Below are 17,680 nucleotides of genomic sequence, written 5' to 3'. Positions count from 1 at the left end.
GTAAAATTGTCAATTTCCTGTTATTTGTACATTGGTGGTGGTTTTGTCGCTAAGTTGTGTCCAACTCTTGTGATTCCATGGACTATAGCCTGCCAGGCTGATCTGTGTATGGGATTCTCCAGGTGAGAATACTGGAGCAGGTAGCCTATCCCTTCTCCAGAGAATCTTCCCAACCCAGGAATTGAACCTGGTCTCCTGCATTGCAGACAGATTCTTTACTGACTGTGCTATGATGGAGATGTCATTTGCATGTTACCCCAGTTAAAACATCTTTGAAAATCCCTTGATGGTAACCACAGAAGTGTTCAGGGCTGACAGGAACTTTGCATAAGCTTCCGGTCCTCCCAGCCTCCTCCCCACCCCAACTACCCAGGGGTTAAGCGTTGTCTTCTGTGCTCAGGGACTTCCCTCTTTGGTTTTCGGACACACATCAGCTCCTGCCTTGCGTGACTTAACCTCAGCCTCCCTGACTGCCCCAGTGCTCCAGGCTCTGCTCAAAGGATCCAGTAAGTCTCGGGTAACACTTTTCTGTGGGAGACTGGGAGCTGAGTTCACATCTTCCCAAAGAGACCTCTGCTATCCTGAGTGTGTGTGTGGAGGGGGGGAGGGGGCAGCCTGGCTCCAGTCTGATGGTGGAGAGCCCCGTTTTTCAGATGAAAGTAGAAGGATCTGGAAGCTGTTGTTTGTGTGAGAAGAGGAGGGGCTGGGAGAGATTGGATCTGTGTCCAGAGGCTCTTAGACTGGTTTTAGACTGATGCTCACTCAACACTCAGGTGACCCTCACATAGAGTTTGTGATACGGGTACCACTGCCTTCAGTTTCCTGTCTCCTGGCTGCCCTCCATGTCTGCTGATGCCTCCTCTAGGAGCTGAGCATTCCGCTGAGGATGACTCAGTGGTGTTTTGTGTTAAGTTACCTTGGAGTTTTGTACACTCAGCAACTCTGTGAAGCTGGCTCTCCTGTTTATCACTGGCATCATTTTGTTTTAAATTGTGATAAAATACACATAAATTTGCCATCATCACCATTTTTAAATGAACCGTTCAGCAATTTTTGGTAAATTTACGTAGCTGTGACACCAATTTGCAGAACTCTTTTCGTCTTGTAAAACTGAAACCAGGTTTTCATTTAACAATGACGCCCTATTTTTCCTCTCACCCAGGCCCTAGTAAACCACCATTCTATTTCTGTCTGTGTAAATTTAACTATATCAGGTACTTCATTGAATTGGAATTATAACAGTATTTGTCTTTTAGAGACTGGCTTTTTATTGTTTAGCATATTGTCCTCAAGTTTCTTGTCCACAAGGGTATTGTCCCTGTTACAGCATGGGTCAGAATTTCCTGTCGTTTTATTCCTGAATAATATTCCTCTGTAGGCACAGATCACATTCTGCTTATCCAATTTTCATTGATGTCCATTTGGGTTACTTTCATCTTTAAGCTATTTGAACAATGCTGCTACAAACATGGGTGTGCAAGCATTTCCTTTGACCTCACTTTCAGTTCTTTTGGGTGTACACTCAGAAGTGGGATTTCTCAACCATGATGGTAATTTCAGTTTTGGTTTTTTGGAGGAACCACCATACTTTATCCAGAGCAACTGCACCATTTTACATTCTAAATGACAGGGCTCAAAAGTTCATCAGCAGCATTTGAACAAGAAGGAAACACAGGTCCAGAGAAGTATATGACTTGATGAAGGGCAGAGAGGTGTTCGTGGGGCCAATATCCCAATCATAGATTCCTGACTCTTTGAATGCTTACCCTCAACCATAAGTTCAGCAGCAGCATTTGAACAAGAAGGAAACACAGGTCCAGAGAAGTATATGACTTGATGAAGGGCAGAGAGGTGTTCGTGGGGCCAATATCCCAATCATAGCTTCCTGACTCTTTGAATGCTTACCCTCAACCATAGTGCTCAACTTGGACCTTAGAGTAACATGGACAGAAGCCCACCGACCTTAACTCCTGTTCACTGAGTCAGCCTGGCCCTGCAAAGCAAGTGTAATGTGGAGACATTCTATATCCCAAAGGATAGAAATCAGAGCCTGTCATTTCTGATTCAGAATGAAGATTAGTTCTCCCTCCCTCCAGGCATTTGGGAAGCCATCTGTTTTTCCTTTTTTTTTTTTTTTTGAAATCAAAATTTAAGAATACTTTATTCTTAAAATTTTTACACTTTTTTAGTTGGAGGATAATCACTTTACAATGTTGTGTTGGTTTCTGCCTTAGAACAATGAGGCTCAGTCATAATTATATGTATATATCTCCATCCCTCTAGGTCATCATGGAGCTCCAGACTGAGCTCCCCGTGTTATACAGTGGCTTCCCACGAGCTATCTGTTTCACACATAATCGTGCATAAATGTCAGTGCTACTTTCTCAGTTCGTCCCGCCCTCTCCTCCCTCAGCTGTGTCCACAAGTGTGTTGTTACATCTTCATCTCCATTCCTTCCCTACAAATAGGTTCATCAGTCCTATTTTTTAGATTCCATTCATATGCATAATATACAATATCTGTTTTTCTCTTTCTGAGTTTCTTCACTCTGTATAACAGATTCTAGGTTTATTCACCTCACTACAAGTGACTCACATCCATTCCTTTTTATGGCTGAATAATACTTCATTGCATATATGTACAACATCTTCTTTACCCATTCATCTGTCTGTAGACATCTAGGTTGCTTCCATGTCCTGCCTGTTGAAAACAGGGCTGCAATGAACATCCGGGTACACGTATCTTTGTGATTTGGTTTGATTTGACTTTGAGTTTCTCAGGGTTTATGCCCAGCAGTGGATTGCAGGGTCATATGGCAGTTTCATTCCTAGTTTGTTAAGGAATGCCCATCCTGTTCTCCATAGTGGCTGTGTCAGTTTACTTTCCCACCAACAGTGCAGTAGAGTTCCCTTCTCTCCACATGCTCTCAAGCATCTATTGTTTGTAGATTTTCCAATAGTGACCATTCTGACTGCTGGGAGGTGATAGCTCACTGACATGTGGACACAGTGGGGGAAGGAGAGGGTTGAACAAACTGGGGGATTAGGATTGACATGTATTCATGTGCAAAACAGATAGCTAATAGGAACCTGCACAAAGCACAGGAACCTCAGCTTGTAGTTCTGTGGTGCCCTAGAGGGTTGGGATGGGGGAATGGGGTGGGGGGGGGAGTCCCAAGAGGGAGGGGACATATGAATACATATAGCATTCACTGGGCTTCCCATGTGGCTCAGCAGTAAAGGATCCACCTGCTAATGCAGGAGACGCTGGTTTGATCCCTGGCCTGGGAAGTTTCCCTGGAGAAGGAAGTAAAAACCGCTCTGGTATTCTTGCCTGGAGAATCCCATGGACAGAGGAGCCTGGCAGGCTACAGTCCATGGGGTGGCACAGAGTCAGACACGACTGAGTGAATAAACAGCAACAAAGCTGATTCACTTTTTTATATAGCAGAAACTAACACAACATTGTAAGCAATTATACACCAATAAAAAAGTTTAAAAAGAGAATAGGCAAATAAAATCAGAAAAGAGGAGATATTATAAATGGTACTTTAAATATACAGTCTTATAAGAAGCTACAATGAAAAACTATATGCCAACAAATTGGATAACCTAGGCAAAACAGACCAAATTTTTAGAAACATCCACTTACCAAGACAAAATCAGAATAAAATAAACAGTGCAAATAAACCAATAACAAACAAGTAAGGAGGTTAATTAAAAGGACTGTTGCTGAAGCTGAAACTCCAATACTTTGGCCACCTCATGCAAAGAGCTGACTCATTGGAAAAGACCTTGATGCTAGGAGGGATTGGGGGCAGGAGGAGAAGAGGACGACAGAAGATGAGATGATTGAATGGCATCACTGACTCGATGGACATGGGTTTGAGTGGACTCTGGGAGTTGGTGATGGACATGGAGACCTGGCCTGCTGCAAATCATGGGGTCGCAAAGAGTCAGACACGACTGAGAGACTGAAGTGAACTGAACTGAAGGAGGTTAAATCAGGGATAAGATACCTCTCAACATAGAGAAGATAGTTTCACTGGTGAATTTTACAAAACATTTGATTTCTTAAAAACTGTTAAAATGTTGGCCACACTAGGTTTTAGTTGCTGCACGTGGGCTTTCTCTCTGGTTGTGGCGAGGGGCTACTCTTTGTTTTGGTGTGCATGCTTCTTGCAGTGGCTTCTCTTATTGTGGAGCACAGGCTCAGTAGTTGTGGAGCACAGGCTTAGCTGCTCTGTGCCATGTGGGATCTTCCCAGACCAGGAATTGAACCTATGTGCCCTGCATTAGCTGGTGGTTTCTCATCCACTGTGCCACCAGGGAAGTCCAAAACATAAGAATATCAACAAACACGAAAAAACTACATTTATTTCTAGACTCCTTCCTTTTACAAGATAATGGAGAAAACTCATGGTGTATGTGTGTGTGTTCCCGAGAAGGTCCCCTCATAATGGAAGAATCTTTGACAATACCATGATTGGGATTTTTTTCATCCTTTTCCCAGGTCACATGGTTTTCTCTCAACTCCCCTCTGACATAGTTTCCGTTCTGTCAGGGCTAGCCTGGCTTAGGGATTTGGATTGCTTTCCAGATGCAACCAAGACAGGAAATCCACTGGTCCAAGGCACAGTGATGAATTCATGTCAAAAACAGGATGCAAGGGGGAGGGGGCAGAAGGCAAGAGAGAGAGAGTGAGACGAAGAAATGTTTCCATCTGAGACAGAAAAGAGGCAGGAGGAGGAGGCACAGATGGGAGGACTAACATGCTGAAGGCTGGGGTGGGGGCAGGGGTGGGGATGGGGCAGGTTATCAAATGTGAATCACAGGTCACAGTGAACTCAACATCGATTTAAAATATTCACATATAATGTAAATACAAAGCACCCAAACTCAGTGATGGTTATAGAATTGAGTAATAATTTCAGACACTTAAGAAGTACATAAAAATGAAAAGGTGTTAGTATTTGAGAGATAGAAGTCAGAGGGCAGGGAAGTTTGGGAAGGGATAAAAATCAGGACACTCACTTGGAAATACAGGGTAATTGTTGAATAATAAAAGAAAAAGAAGCGGAGTATGAGTATACCTCTGAGAGTTACCGCAGTCACCATGAGATGAATTAAAAACATGGGAAATTATGTTGAAAAGATGAGAAGGTGGGGAGAAAGCAGCAGAGGTGGACCTGAGTGTCTCTCATGAATCATAACTGAAGAGAGTGCCTGTCAGTTGGGGTTGTCTACTGGGCTTCCCTGGTGCATCAGTGGTAAAGAACCTGCCTGGTAATGCAGGAGACGTGGGTTTGACCCCTGGGACAGTAAGGTCCCCTAAGGAGGAAATGGCAACCCACTCCAGGATTCTTGCCTGGGAAACCCCATGGACAGAGGAACCTGGCAGGTTACAGTCCATGGGGCCACAAAAGAGTCAGACATGACTGAATGACTAAACAAGAAAACTCTATACAATGTGATATCAGACATGCCATTCTCATGACTTAAGTCTCTATTCTTACATTATTTTAAAATCTATATGTTTTCTCTTATTATACAACAGTTGTTTAAAAAGTCAGATTTTTTTAAAAACCAATGTGGAATTTTTTAAAATATAAGATATGTGGGCTGGATTCCAAATGTCCTGCTGTTGCGCTAGAGGGGAGTGCTCCTTACTACTAAATCCCTAATGCCTTTTTTAAAAATTTTTTTCATTTATTTTTATTAGTTGGAGGCTAATTACTTTACAATATTTCAGTGGGTTTTGTCATACATTGACATGAATCAGCCATGGATATACATGTATTCCCAATCCCGATCCCCCCTCCCACCTCCCTCTCCACCCAATCCCTTTGGCTCTTCCCAGTGCACCAGGTCCGAGCACTTGTCTCATGCATCCAACCTGGGCTGGTGATCTCTTTCACCCTAGATAATATACATATTTTGATGCTGTTCTCTTGAAACAAACCACCCTCGCCTTCTCCCACAGAGTTCAAAAGTCTGTTCTATACATCTGTGTCTCTTTTTCTGTTTAGCATATAGGGTTATCGTTACCATCTTTCTGAATTCCATATATATGTTACTATACTGTAATGATCTTTATCTTTCTGGCTTACTTCACTCTGTATAATGGGCTCCAGTTTCATCCATCTCATTAGAACTGATTCAAATGAATTCTTTTTAATGGCTGAGTAATATTCCATGGTGTATATGTACCACAGCTTCCTTATCCATTCGTCTGCTGATGGGCATCTAGGTTGCTTCCATGTCCTGGCTATTATAAACAGTGCTGCGATGAACATTGGGGTGCACATGTCTCTTTCAGATCTGGTTTCCTCGGTGTGTATGCCCAGAAGTGGGATTGCTGGGTCATATGGCAGTTCTATTTCCAGCTTTTTTAAGAAATCCCCACACTGTTTTCCATAGCGGCTGTACTAGTTTGCATTCCCACCAACAGTGTAATAGGGTTCCCTTTTCTCCACACCCTCTCCAGCATTTATTGCTTGTAGACTTTTGGATAGCAGCCATCGTGACTGGCTTGTAATGGTACCTTATTGTGGTTTTGATTTTCATTTCTCTGATAATGAGTGATGTTGAGCATCTTTTCATGTGTTTTTTAGGCATTTGTAAGTCTTCTTTGGAGAAATATCTGTTTAGTTCTTTGGTCCATTTTTTGATTGGGTCATTTATTTTTCTGGAGTTGAGCTGAAGGAGTTGCTTGTATATTTTTGAGATTAATCCTTTGTCTGTTGCTTCGTTTGCTATTATTTTCTCCCAATCTGAGGGCTTTCTTTTCACCTTGCTTATAGTTTCCTTTGATGTGCAAAAGCTTTTAAGTTTCATTAGGTCCCATTTGTTTATTTTTGATTTTGTTTCTAATATTCTGGGATGTGGGTCATAGAGGATCCTGCTGTGATTTATGTCGGAGAGTGTTTTGCCTATGTTCTCCTCTAGGAGTTTTATAGTTTCTGGTCTCACGTTTAGATCTTTAATCCATTTTCAGTTTATTTTTGTGTATGGTGTTAGAAAGTGTTCTAGTTTCATTCTTTTACAGGTGGTTGACCAGTTTTCCCAGCACCACTTGTTAAAGAGGTTGTCTTTTTTCCATTGTATATCCTTGCCTCCTTTATCGAAGATAAGGTGACCATAGGTTCGTGGATTTATCTCTGGGCTTTCTATTCTGTTCCATTGATCTATATTTCTGTCTTTGTGCCAATACCATACTGTCTTGATGACTGTGGCTTTGTAGTATGGTCTGAAGTCAGGCAGGTTGATTCCTCCAGTTCCATTCTTCTTTCTCAAGATTACTTTGGCTATTCGAGGTTTTTTGTATTTCCATATAAATTGTGAAATTATTTGTTCTAGTTCTGTGAGAAACACCATTGGTAGTTTGATAGGGATTTCATTGAATCTATAGATTGCTTTGCGTAGTATAGCCATTTTGACAATATTGATTCTTCCAATCCATGAACATGGTATATTTCTCCATCTGTTTGTGGCCTCTTTGATTTCTTTCATCAGTGATTTATAGTTTTCTATGTATAAGTCTTTTGTTTCTTTAGGTAGATATACTGCTAAGTATTTTATTCTTTTTGTTGCAATGGTGAATGGTATTGTTTCCTTAATTTCTCTTTCCATTTTCTCATTGTTAGTGTATAGGAATGCAAGAGATTTCTCTGTGTTAATTTTATATCCTGCAACTTTGCTATATTCGTTGATTAGCTCTAGTAATTTTCTGGTAGAGTCTTTAGGGTTTTCCATGTAGAGGATCATGTCATCTGCAAACAGAGAGAGTTTTACTTCTTCTTTTCCTATCTGGATTCCTTTTACTTCTTTTTCTGCCCTGATTGCTGTGCCAACACTTCCAAAACTATGCTGAATAGTAGTGGTAAGAGTGGGCACCCTTGTCTTGTTCCTGATTTCAGGGGAAATGCTTTCAATTTTTCACCATTGAGGGTGATGCTTGCTGTGGGTGTGTCATATATAGCTTTTATTATGTTGAGGTATGTTCCTTCTATTCCTGCTTTCTGGAGTGTTTTAATCATAAATGGATGTTGAATTTTGTCAAAGGCTTTTTCTGCATCTATTGAGATAATCATATGGTTTTTATCTTTCAATTTGTTAATGTGGTGTATTACATTGATTGATTTGTGGATATTAAAGAATCCTTGCATTCCTGGGATAAGCCCACTTGGTCATGGTGTATGATTTTTTTAATATGTTGTTGGATTCTGTTTGCTAGAATTTTGTTAAGGATTTTTGCATCTATGTTCATCAGTGATATTGGCCTATAGTTCTCTTTTTTTGTGGTATCTTTGTCTGGTTTTGGAATTAGGGTGATGGTGGCCTCATAGAATGAGTTTGAAAGTTTACCTTCTTCTGCAATTTTCTGGAAGAGTTTGAGTAAGATAGGTGTTAGCTCTTCCCTAAATTTTTGGTAGAATTCAGCTGTGAAGCCATCTGGTCCTGGGCTTTTGTTTGCTGGAAGATTTCTGATTACAGTTTCGATTTACTTACTTGTGATGGGTTTGTTAAGCTCTTCTATTTCTTCCTGATTCAGTTTTGGAAAGTTATACTTCTCTAAGACCTTGTCCATTTCTTCCAAGTTGTCCATTGTATTGGCATAGAGCTGCTGGTAGTAGTCTCTTATGATCCTTTGTATTTCAGTGTTGTCTGTTATGATTTCTCCATTTTCATTTCTAATTTTGTTAATTTGGTTCTTTTCCCTTTGTTTCTTAACGAGTCTTGCTAATGGTTTGTCAATTTTGTTTATTTTTTTCAAAAAAACAGCTTTTAGCTTTGTTGATTTTTGCTATGGTCTCTAGTTTATTTTGCATTTATTTCTGCCCTAATTTTTAAGATTTCTTTCCTTCTACTAACCCTGGGCTTCTTCGTTTTTTCCTTCTCTAGTTGCTTTAGGTGTAGAGTTAGGTTCTTTATTTGACTTTTTTCTTGTTTCTTGAGGTAGGCCTGCAGTGCTATGAATCTTCCCCTTAGCACTGCTTTTACAGTATCCCATAGGTTTTGGGTTGTTGTGTTTTCATTTTCATTCATTTCTATGCATATTTTGATTTCTTTTTTGATTTCTTCTATGATTTGTTGGTTATTCAGAAGCGTGTTGTTTAGCCTCCATATGTTTGAATTTTTAATAATTTTTTCCTGTAATTGAGATCTAATCTTACTGCACTGTGGTCAGAAAAGATGACTGGAATGATTTCAGTCTTTTTGAATTTACCAAGACTCGATTTATGGCCCAGGATGTGATCTATTCTGGAGAAGGTTCTGTGTGCACTTGAGAAAAAGGTGAAGTTGATTGTTTTGGGGTGAAACGTCCTATAGATGACAATAAGGTCTAGCTGGTCGATTGTGTCCTTTAAGGTTTGTGTTTCCTTGTTCATTTTCTATTTAGTTGATCTATCTATAGTTGTGAGTGGGGTATTAAAGTCTCCCACTATTATTGTGTTACGATTAATTTCCTCTTTCATACTCGTTAGCTTTTGCCTTACATATTGTGGTGCTCCTATGTTGGGTGCATATATATTTATAATTGTTATATCTTCTTCTTGGATTGATCCTTTGATCATTATGTAGTGTCCATCTTTGTCTCTTTTCACAGCCTTTATTTGAAAGTCTATTTTATCTGATATGAGTATTGCGACTCCTGCTCTCTTTTGGTCTCCATTTGTGTGAAATAATTTTTTTCCAGCCCTTCACTTTTAGTCTGTATGTGTCCATTGTTTTGAGGTGGGTCTCTTGTAGACTTCATATATAGGGGTTTTGTTTTTGTATCCATTCAGCCAGCCTTTGTCTTTTGGTTGGGGCATTCAACCCATTTACATTTAAGGTAATTATTGATAGGTATGGTCCCGTTGCCATTTACTTTGTTGTTTGGGGTTCACGTTTATACAACCTTTCTGTGTTTCCTGTCTAGAGAAGATCCTTTAGCATTTGTTGAAGAGCTGGTTTGGTGATGCTGAATTTTCTCAGCTTTTCCTTGTCTGTAAAGCGTTTGAGTTCTCCTTCATATCTGAATGAGATCCTTTCTGGGTACAGTAATCTAGGTTGTAGGTTATTCTCTTTCATTACTCTAAGTATGTCCTGCCATTCCCTTCTGGCCTGAAGGGTTTCTATTGATAGATCAGCTGTTATCCTTATGGGAATCCCTTTGTGTGTTATTTGTTGTTTCTCCCTTGCTGCTTTTAATATTTACTCTTTGTGTTTGATCTTTGTTAACTTGATTAATATGTGTCTTGGGGTGTTTTGCCTTGGGTTTATCCTGTTTGGGACTCTGTGGGTCTCTTGGACTTCGGTGGCTATTTCCTTCCCCATTTTAGGGAAGTTTTCAGCTATTATCTCCTCGAGTAACTTCTCAAGGCCTTTCTTTTTGTCTTCTTCTTCTGGGAATCCTATGATTCGAATGTTGGGGCATTTCACATTGTCCCAGAGGTCCCTGAGGTTGTCCTCATTTCTTTTGATTCTTTTTTCCTCTCTGCTTCATTTATTTCCACCATTTTATCTTCTACCTCACTTATCCTATCCTCTATCTCCGTTATTCTACTCATGGTTCCCTCCAGAGTGTTTTCTTATCTCATTTATTGCATTATTCATTTTTAATTGACTCTTTTTTATTTCTTCTAGGTCCTTGTTAAACATTTCTTGGATTTTCTCAATCTTTGTCTCCAGGCTATTTATTTGTAACTCCATTTTGTTTTCAAGATTTTGGATCATTTTTATTATCATTATTCTAAATTCTTTTTCAGGTAGATTCCCTATCTCCTCCTCTTTTGTTTGACTTGGTGGGCATTTTTCATGTTCCTTTACCTGTTGGGTATTTCTCTGCCTTTCCATCTTGATAAGATTGCTGTGTCTGGAGTGGGCTTTCTGTATTCTGGTGATCTGTGGTTCCTTTTTATTGTGGAGGTTTCACCCAGTGGGTGGGGTTGGACGATTGGTTTGTCAAGGTTTCCTGGTTAGGGAAGCTTGTGTCAGCGTTCTGGTGCGCGGAATTGGATTTCTTCTCTCTGGAGTGCAATGGAGTGTCCAGTAATGAGTTTTGCGATGGGTCTATGTGTTAGGTGTGACTTTGGGCAGCGTGTATGTTGACACTCGGGTCTATGTTCCTGCGTTGCTAAAGAATTTGGGTGATATGTCTTGTTCTGGAGCTTATTGGCTCTTGGGTGGTGATTGGTTTTGGGGTAGGTATGGAGGCTTTTGGATGGTCTCTTATTCCTTAATGGTCCATGTAGTCAGGAGTTTTCTGGTTTTCTCAGGTTTTGGGCTTAAGTCTCCTGCCTCTGGATTTCAGTTTTATTCTTCCAATAGTCTCAAGACTTCTCCAACTATACAGCACTGATAATAAAACTTCTAGGTTAATGGTGAAAAGATTCTCCACCATGAGAGACAACCAGAGAGGTTCACAGAGTTACATGAAGAATAGGAGAGGGAGGAAAGAGATAGAGGTGAGCAGGAGGAGAAAAAGGGGGACTCAAGAGGAGAGAGACAGATCTACGCAGTTATCTGTTCCCAAAGTGTTCTCCGTAGCCCAGACACCCACAAAGATTCACAGAATTGGATTGGGAAGAGAAGGGGAAAGGAGGAAATAGAGGTGTTCTGAGGTAGAAAACAGAGAGTCAAAAGTGGGAGAGAGTAATCAACACACTCCTGAATAGAAATGGGAACTGAATATTGGATTCTTAAATGTCTAAAATCTATATCACATACTGAAAAACAAAGATTAAAAATCTAGTGTAGAGGTTAGACTCTTTGAAATACAATATTTACAAACAAAAACAAAAACACACAAAAAAATTTAAATATATATATATGAAGTTCGTTTTAAAAATAGGGCTTCTAAAGTAATCTTGAGAAAGAAGACTAGAACTGGAGGAATCAACCTGCCTGACTTCAGACTATACTACAAAGCCACAGTCATCAAGACAGTATGGTATTGGCACAAAGACAGAAATATAGATCTATGGAACAGAATAGAAAGCCCAGAGATAAATCCACGAACCTATGGTCACCTTATCGTCGACAAAGGAGGCAAGGATATACAATGGAAAAAAGACAACCTCTTTAACAAGTGGTGTTGGGAAAACTGGTCAACCACTTGTAAAAGAATGAAACTAGAACACTTTCTAACACCATATACAAAAGTAAACTCAAAATGGATTAAAGCTCTAAATGTAAGACCAGAAACTATAAAACTCCTAGAGGAGAACATAGGCAAAACACTCTCCGACATAAATCACAGCAGGATCCTCTATGACCCACATCCCAGAATATTAGAAACAAAATCAAAAATAAACAAATGGGACCTAATGGAACTTAAAAGCTTTTGCACAACAAAGGAAACTATAAGCAAGGTGAAAAGACAGCCCTCAGATTGGGAGAAAATAATAGCAAATGAAGCAACAGACAAAGGATTAATCTCAAAAATATACAAGCAACTCCTTCAGCTCAACTCCAGAAAAATAAATGACCCAATCAAGAAATGGGCCAAAGAACTAAACAGACATTTCTCCAAGGAAGACATACAGATGGCTAAAAACACATGAAAAGATGCTCAACATCACTCATTATCAGAGAAATGAAAATCAAAACCACAGTGAGGTACCATTACACGCCAGTCAGGATGGCTGCTATCCAAAAGTCTACAGGCAATAAATGCTGGAGAGGGTGTGGAGAAAAGGGAACCCTATTACACTGTTGGTGGGAATGCAAACTAGTACAGCCGCTATGGAAAACAGTGTGGAGATTTCTTAAAAAGCTGGAAATAGAACTGCCATATGACCCAGCAATCCCACTTCTGGTTTCTGAGGAAACAAGATCTGAAAGAGACACGTGCACCCCAATGTTCATCGCAGCACTGTTTATAATAGCCAGGACATGGAAGCAACCTAGATGCCCATCAGCAGACGAATGGATAAGGAAGCTGTGGTACATATACACCATGGAATATTACTCAGCCATTAAAAAGAATTCATTTGAATCAGTTCTAATGAGATGGATGAAACTGGAGCCCATTATACAGAGTGAAGTAAACCAGAAAGATAAAGACCATTACAGTATAGTAACACATATATATGGAATTTAGAAAGATGGTAACGATAACCCTATATGCTAAAGAGAAAAAGAGACACAGATGTATAGAACAGACTTTTGAACTCTGTGGGAGAAGGTGAGGGTGGGATGTTTCAAGAGAACAGCATCGAATCATGTATATTATCTAGGGTGAAAGAGATCACCAGCCCAGGTTGGATGCATGAGACAAGTGCTGGGACCTGGTGCACTGGGAAGACCCAGAGGGATCGGGTGGAGAGGGAGGTGGGAGGGCGGATCGGGATTGGGAATACATGTATATCCATGGCTGATTCATGTCAATGTATGACAAAACCCACTGAAATATTGTAAAGTAATTAGCCTCCAACTAATAAAAAATAAAAAAAAAATAGGGCTTCTCTCTCTTTTTTTTTTTTGCAAGGTTATAGTGAAATGAAAATGAAAATTAAGGAATAATAGAGGAGTATTAGAGGACTTTAAAAGTAAATAGGAGAGAAATACAAGAAAAAGAAAAAAAAAAGAAAAAATTTTTGTTTTTCCCTAATTAAAAAAATCGTAGAAAATATATGAAAATGACAGTTGAGGAGTAATGGGGGAGTAATAGGGAATTTTAAAAGAAAATAAAAGAGAAAAAATTTTTAAAAAAGGAAAGAAAAAAAAAATTTTTTAATTAAAAACAAAATATACATATATATCTAGGAATTTCTCTGGAGCTGCTGCGGTCAGAGTAGGTTCAGTTCAATTTCAGATAGCTCCTCTTTCCAGCTTACACTTCTTGATATCTATAGGCCCCTTCCGGTGTAGTCGGTGTTACCTTGAGGGATTTTAATCTGTTGCACCGGTCCTTTCTGAAGCGGTTCCCTTTGTTTTTTTGGCTTCTGTTTGCCATCTCTTTGGTGTCTAATTTCCACCCTGACACAGGCGGGCGGAGGTGATCTCTTATTTAGGTTCCCTAGTTCAGTTCAGTCCTGCTACGGGGAGGGCGGGGTGATGCAGACAGATACCTCTCTGCGTGTATAGCACTCACCGTGTTCCGGCCACACTGGGTTTGCCCCGCTCACGGGTGTCTGTGCTTTCGCCGTCTACACTGCTCTGGCTCCCGGCTGCTCTATGTGGAGCGGGCCCTGCCTTGAGTGCGGTTCCAGTTTTCGGGTACTCCACAAAAGCGCGGATTCGGTTACGCCTGCGTTTTGTGCCTTCACCGGCCTGAGCGGCTCTGGCAGCCAGGCGCTTGGGCGCACTCTTCCCGGGTACAGCGCGCCTTTTCCCTCAGCGGTCCCAGCGCGCGCAGGTCCGGTGCCTGAGGCTTGTGTTCGTTCTCCGGAGCTCCCTAATGCCTATTTTAGATGTCTTATTTTTTTTTAATTTAGACTCTCACTTATTGGCTGCTTCAATTTGAACTATTTTCTTTTCATTTTATTGAAGTATAGTTGATTTACAGCGTTGAGATAATTTCTCCTGTACTGCAAAGTGACTCAGATATGCATATATATTGATATATTCTTTTCAATGACAATTTATCACAAGATATTAATTATAGTTCCCTGTGCTATACAGTAGGATCTTGTTGTTTATCTATATAGAATAGTTTGCATGTGCTAATCCCAAACTCCCAATCCTTCCTTCTCCCCCTCCCTTGGGCGTCATATGTCTGGTCTCTATATCTGTGAGTCTCTCTGTGTTTCATAGATAGGTTCATGTGGCTTGTATTTTAGATTCCACATGTAAGTGGTGTCATATGGTATTTGTCTTTCTCTTTCTGACTTACTTCACTAACTATGATAAGCTCTAGGTCCATACTGCTGCAAGGGGCATTGTTTCCTTTTTCATGGCTGAGTTGTATCCCACTGTATGCATGTATGAATATATATGTATGTGTATATATATATTTGTTGTTGCTTAGTCACTCAGTTGTGTCTGGCTCTTTTGTGACCCCATGAACTATAGCCTGCCAGGCTCCTCTGTTCATGGGGTTACCCAGGGGAGAATACTGGCGTGGGTTGCCATTCTCTTCTCCAGGAGATCTTCCTGACCCAGAGATTGGACTGGGAACTCCTGCACTGCAGGCAGTTTCTTCACGTCTGAGCCTCCAGGGAAGCCCTCATATTGTTGAAGCATTTAAACTTTATTGCTCTTGGCGCAAATAATCTTGTCCTCTATCCTCCTAGGTTCTCTGTCTGGAGCCTGCAAAGAAGACACACGAAGGGCAGATGAACAGGAGAAAGAACTACATCTACAACTAGCCTTCTGTTTACATTTCCTGAGGAATGAGGCAGGTGAGGTCTAGGCTAGATATTTACAACTAGACTTCTGTTTGCACTTGGAGATGGAAATGACAGGAACAGAGTAAATAGCTGGACTTTGCCTGCTGTGGGCATGTTACTATAGTAATCATGGCAAAGACAGAAAGGGGTTAAACCCTGTGTGTGTAAAAGATCAAGAGGTCACATATTTTCTATCTTTAGGGCACCGCACATGTGCAGAGAGTCTCCTTGGGGGACAAAAAGGAGGGGGTGCCCTCCCATAATCGGTGATGTCCAGGCCCCCACAGGCCTGTGTGCTGGAATCCATCTAGGAAATGGCCTGTCAGGGAGGGTCCTAGGGCAGGGCAGTTGTGGGAAAAGAAACCAGGTAAACAAAGACGGGAAGAACTGCCCTACCTACACAACTTAACATTGTCTTTACGGGGCTCCTCCTCCTTTGGGAGGACGCCCACAGCCTTTCTCTTGGGTGTGAACTCTGCCTGGCTTCTGTCTTAACTAAACAGTTTCCTCTGTGTGTTCCTGCACAAGTGTGCTGTGTTGCCAGTAATACAGTTTTACCATATTTTTAGTTTTTGCCTCCTGGGGAAATGCTTTTTTTTTTTCTTCCTTTTTACTGAGGACTAGAGCCAGGAGAACCGTGTTTCTAGTTTCTAGCCCCCGATGGACTGGCGACTAGGAGTCTTGGTTTTCATCCAGGCTACTCGAGCCCAATTCTTGGGCAGAGAACTAAGCCAGTGCTCACGGCTATCTCTCTCTCCCTCCGAGATCATTTGGGGTTGAAACCCAGGATTTCAAGGTAAACTGCAGGTCTCCCAAACTGCTGGCTGGAGGCTTCTGACTCTCTCTCTCTCCCAGGAGAACTTTCTCTCACTCTCTGCTTTGTTCTCTTTCCAAGACCTGCAGGGCTTAATCTAGGTCCACTCAGTGAAGGAGCCCTAGTTATCTTTTTCTTGCCCCTCTCCCTATTTCTGTCATTCTGCCTAAACAACAACCCCCGGCCTGTCCCTCACCCAAGCAGAGCTTCCTCATCAACTTTGGGAGAACCATGCCCAGAATCAAGGCTCAGCACCTACAACCACCGCCAGCAAATTGCTCCCACTTTGTTGTAGCTGTTGTTTAGTCGCTAAGTCATGTGCGACTCTTTTTGACCCTGTGGATTGTAGCCTGCCAGGCTCCTCTGTCCATGGGATTCTCCAGGCAAGGATACTGGAGTGCGTTTCCATTCCCCTCTCCGGGGCATCTTCTCCACCCAGGGATGAAATACCGGTCTCCTGCACTGCAGGCGGATTCTTTACTTTCTGATTCCCCAGGGAAGCTCAACCAGGGAGGATGCCCTTCAAAAGCCAGATGGGCCAAGAAAAGGAAAACTCAGGTTTGCTTTAACAATGTCAGGTCTTTATTTAAGTTGGGAGTTGGAAAGTGGCCTAAAACTTGGTCTCTAGATTATAATGCTATCTTACAGTTAGATCTTTGTTGCCACAAAATGGGAAAATGGACTGAGGTTAACTCTCCTGGCATTCTAAATGACCCTTTTCTAACTTCTCCCAGCTCTCAGGGGGAACCCAAGCTTCCCTCACACCTGTTGTTGTTTAGTCGCTCAGTCTTGTCTGACTCTTCGCAATCCCCTTGACTGTAGCCTGCCAGGCTCCAGGATCTGTTACTGCTTCAGATTCTGTAATATTAAGACACTGTATTTGTAAAAAGAAAAATTGCTATCCATCATATGACAACATATGGTTGCCACAGACGTACTTTTTTTTTTTAAAGGCTGTATATTGAGGCACAATAAGTGGATGTATGTTTGTGCTTGTACATGTACATTTGAGCAGTTAAGGGAGAGACAGAAAGCGTTTCCTGAGTCTGCGGGTCTTAATTGCCTTCAGCTCAAGACAATCCAGGGGTTTCCCAGGGGTCTCAGTGGTGGAGTCCACCTGCCTCTGCAAGAGACACAGGAGACTCAGGTTTGATTCCTGGATCGGGAAGATCCCCTGGAAGAGATCACGGCAACACACTCCAGCATTCTTGCCTGCAGAATCCCATGACAGGGGAGCCTGGCGGGCTGCAGTCCACGGAGTCTCAAGGAGTCAGACAGGACTGAGCACAGACACACACCAAACAACTCATGTTCCAAGTGGCGCATTTTGGGGGAGACCTAATCCTCTCCACCTCACTTCTCTTTCAAAAGCCTTTCCAGTAACTTTGAAACATCTTGAAAGATTTCTTTTTGTTTGAAGAAACCAAAGCTCAGAGATGGAGACCTTGTCCCAAGTGTCCTTTTACCACCTGCCCCTCATCGCTGCACTGCTCCGTGGAATTGGACTCCCAGGGCCAAGGGCAGGTGGACCTTGCTGATGGCTTCAT

At 41.5% G+C, this 17,680-nt stretch overlaps 1 protein-coding gene across 7 annotated transcripts in view; it reads left to right on the top strand.

The window, feature by feature from the left end:
- Window positions 1–360: 360 nt before the first annotated feature.
- The window catches only part of LOC139029674 (cationic amino acid transporter 3-like), a 30,876-nt gene continuing 13,556 nt past the window's right edge, over window positions 361–17,680 (top strand). For 3 of the 7 annotated variants that reach the window (XM_070450391.1, XM_070450396.1, XM_070450390.1), the window contains exons 1-2: window positions 361–506; window positions 15,224–15,331. The gene's annotated coding sequence lies outside the window, so the exon portion shown is untranslated. Of the gene's footprint in view, window positions 507–15,223; window positions 15,332–15,370; window positions 16,116–17,680 lie in introns of those variants that run through there. The other 4 variants (XM_070450393.1, XM_070450392.1, XM_070450395.1 and 1 more) reach the window with 2 other exon arrangements.

Source organism: Odocoileus virginianus, chromosome 20, assembly GCF_023699985.2.
Source record: "Odocoileus virginianus isolate 20LAN1187 ecotype Illinois chromosome 20, Ovbor_1.2, whole genome shotgun sequence".
In the NCBI taxonomy this organism is placed as follows: Eukaryota; Metazoa; Chordata; class Mammalia; order Artiodactyla; family Cervidae; genus Odocoileus; species Odocoileus virginianus.
Note: the sequence above shows the minus strand (reverse complement) of the source record. Positions and strands in the feature narration are given on the sequence as shown.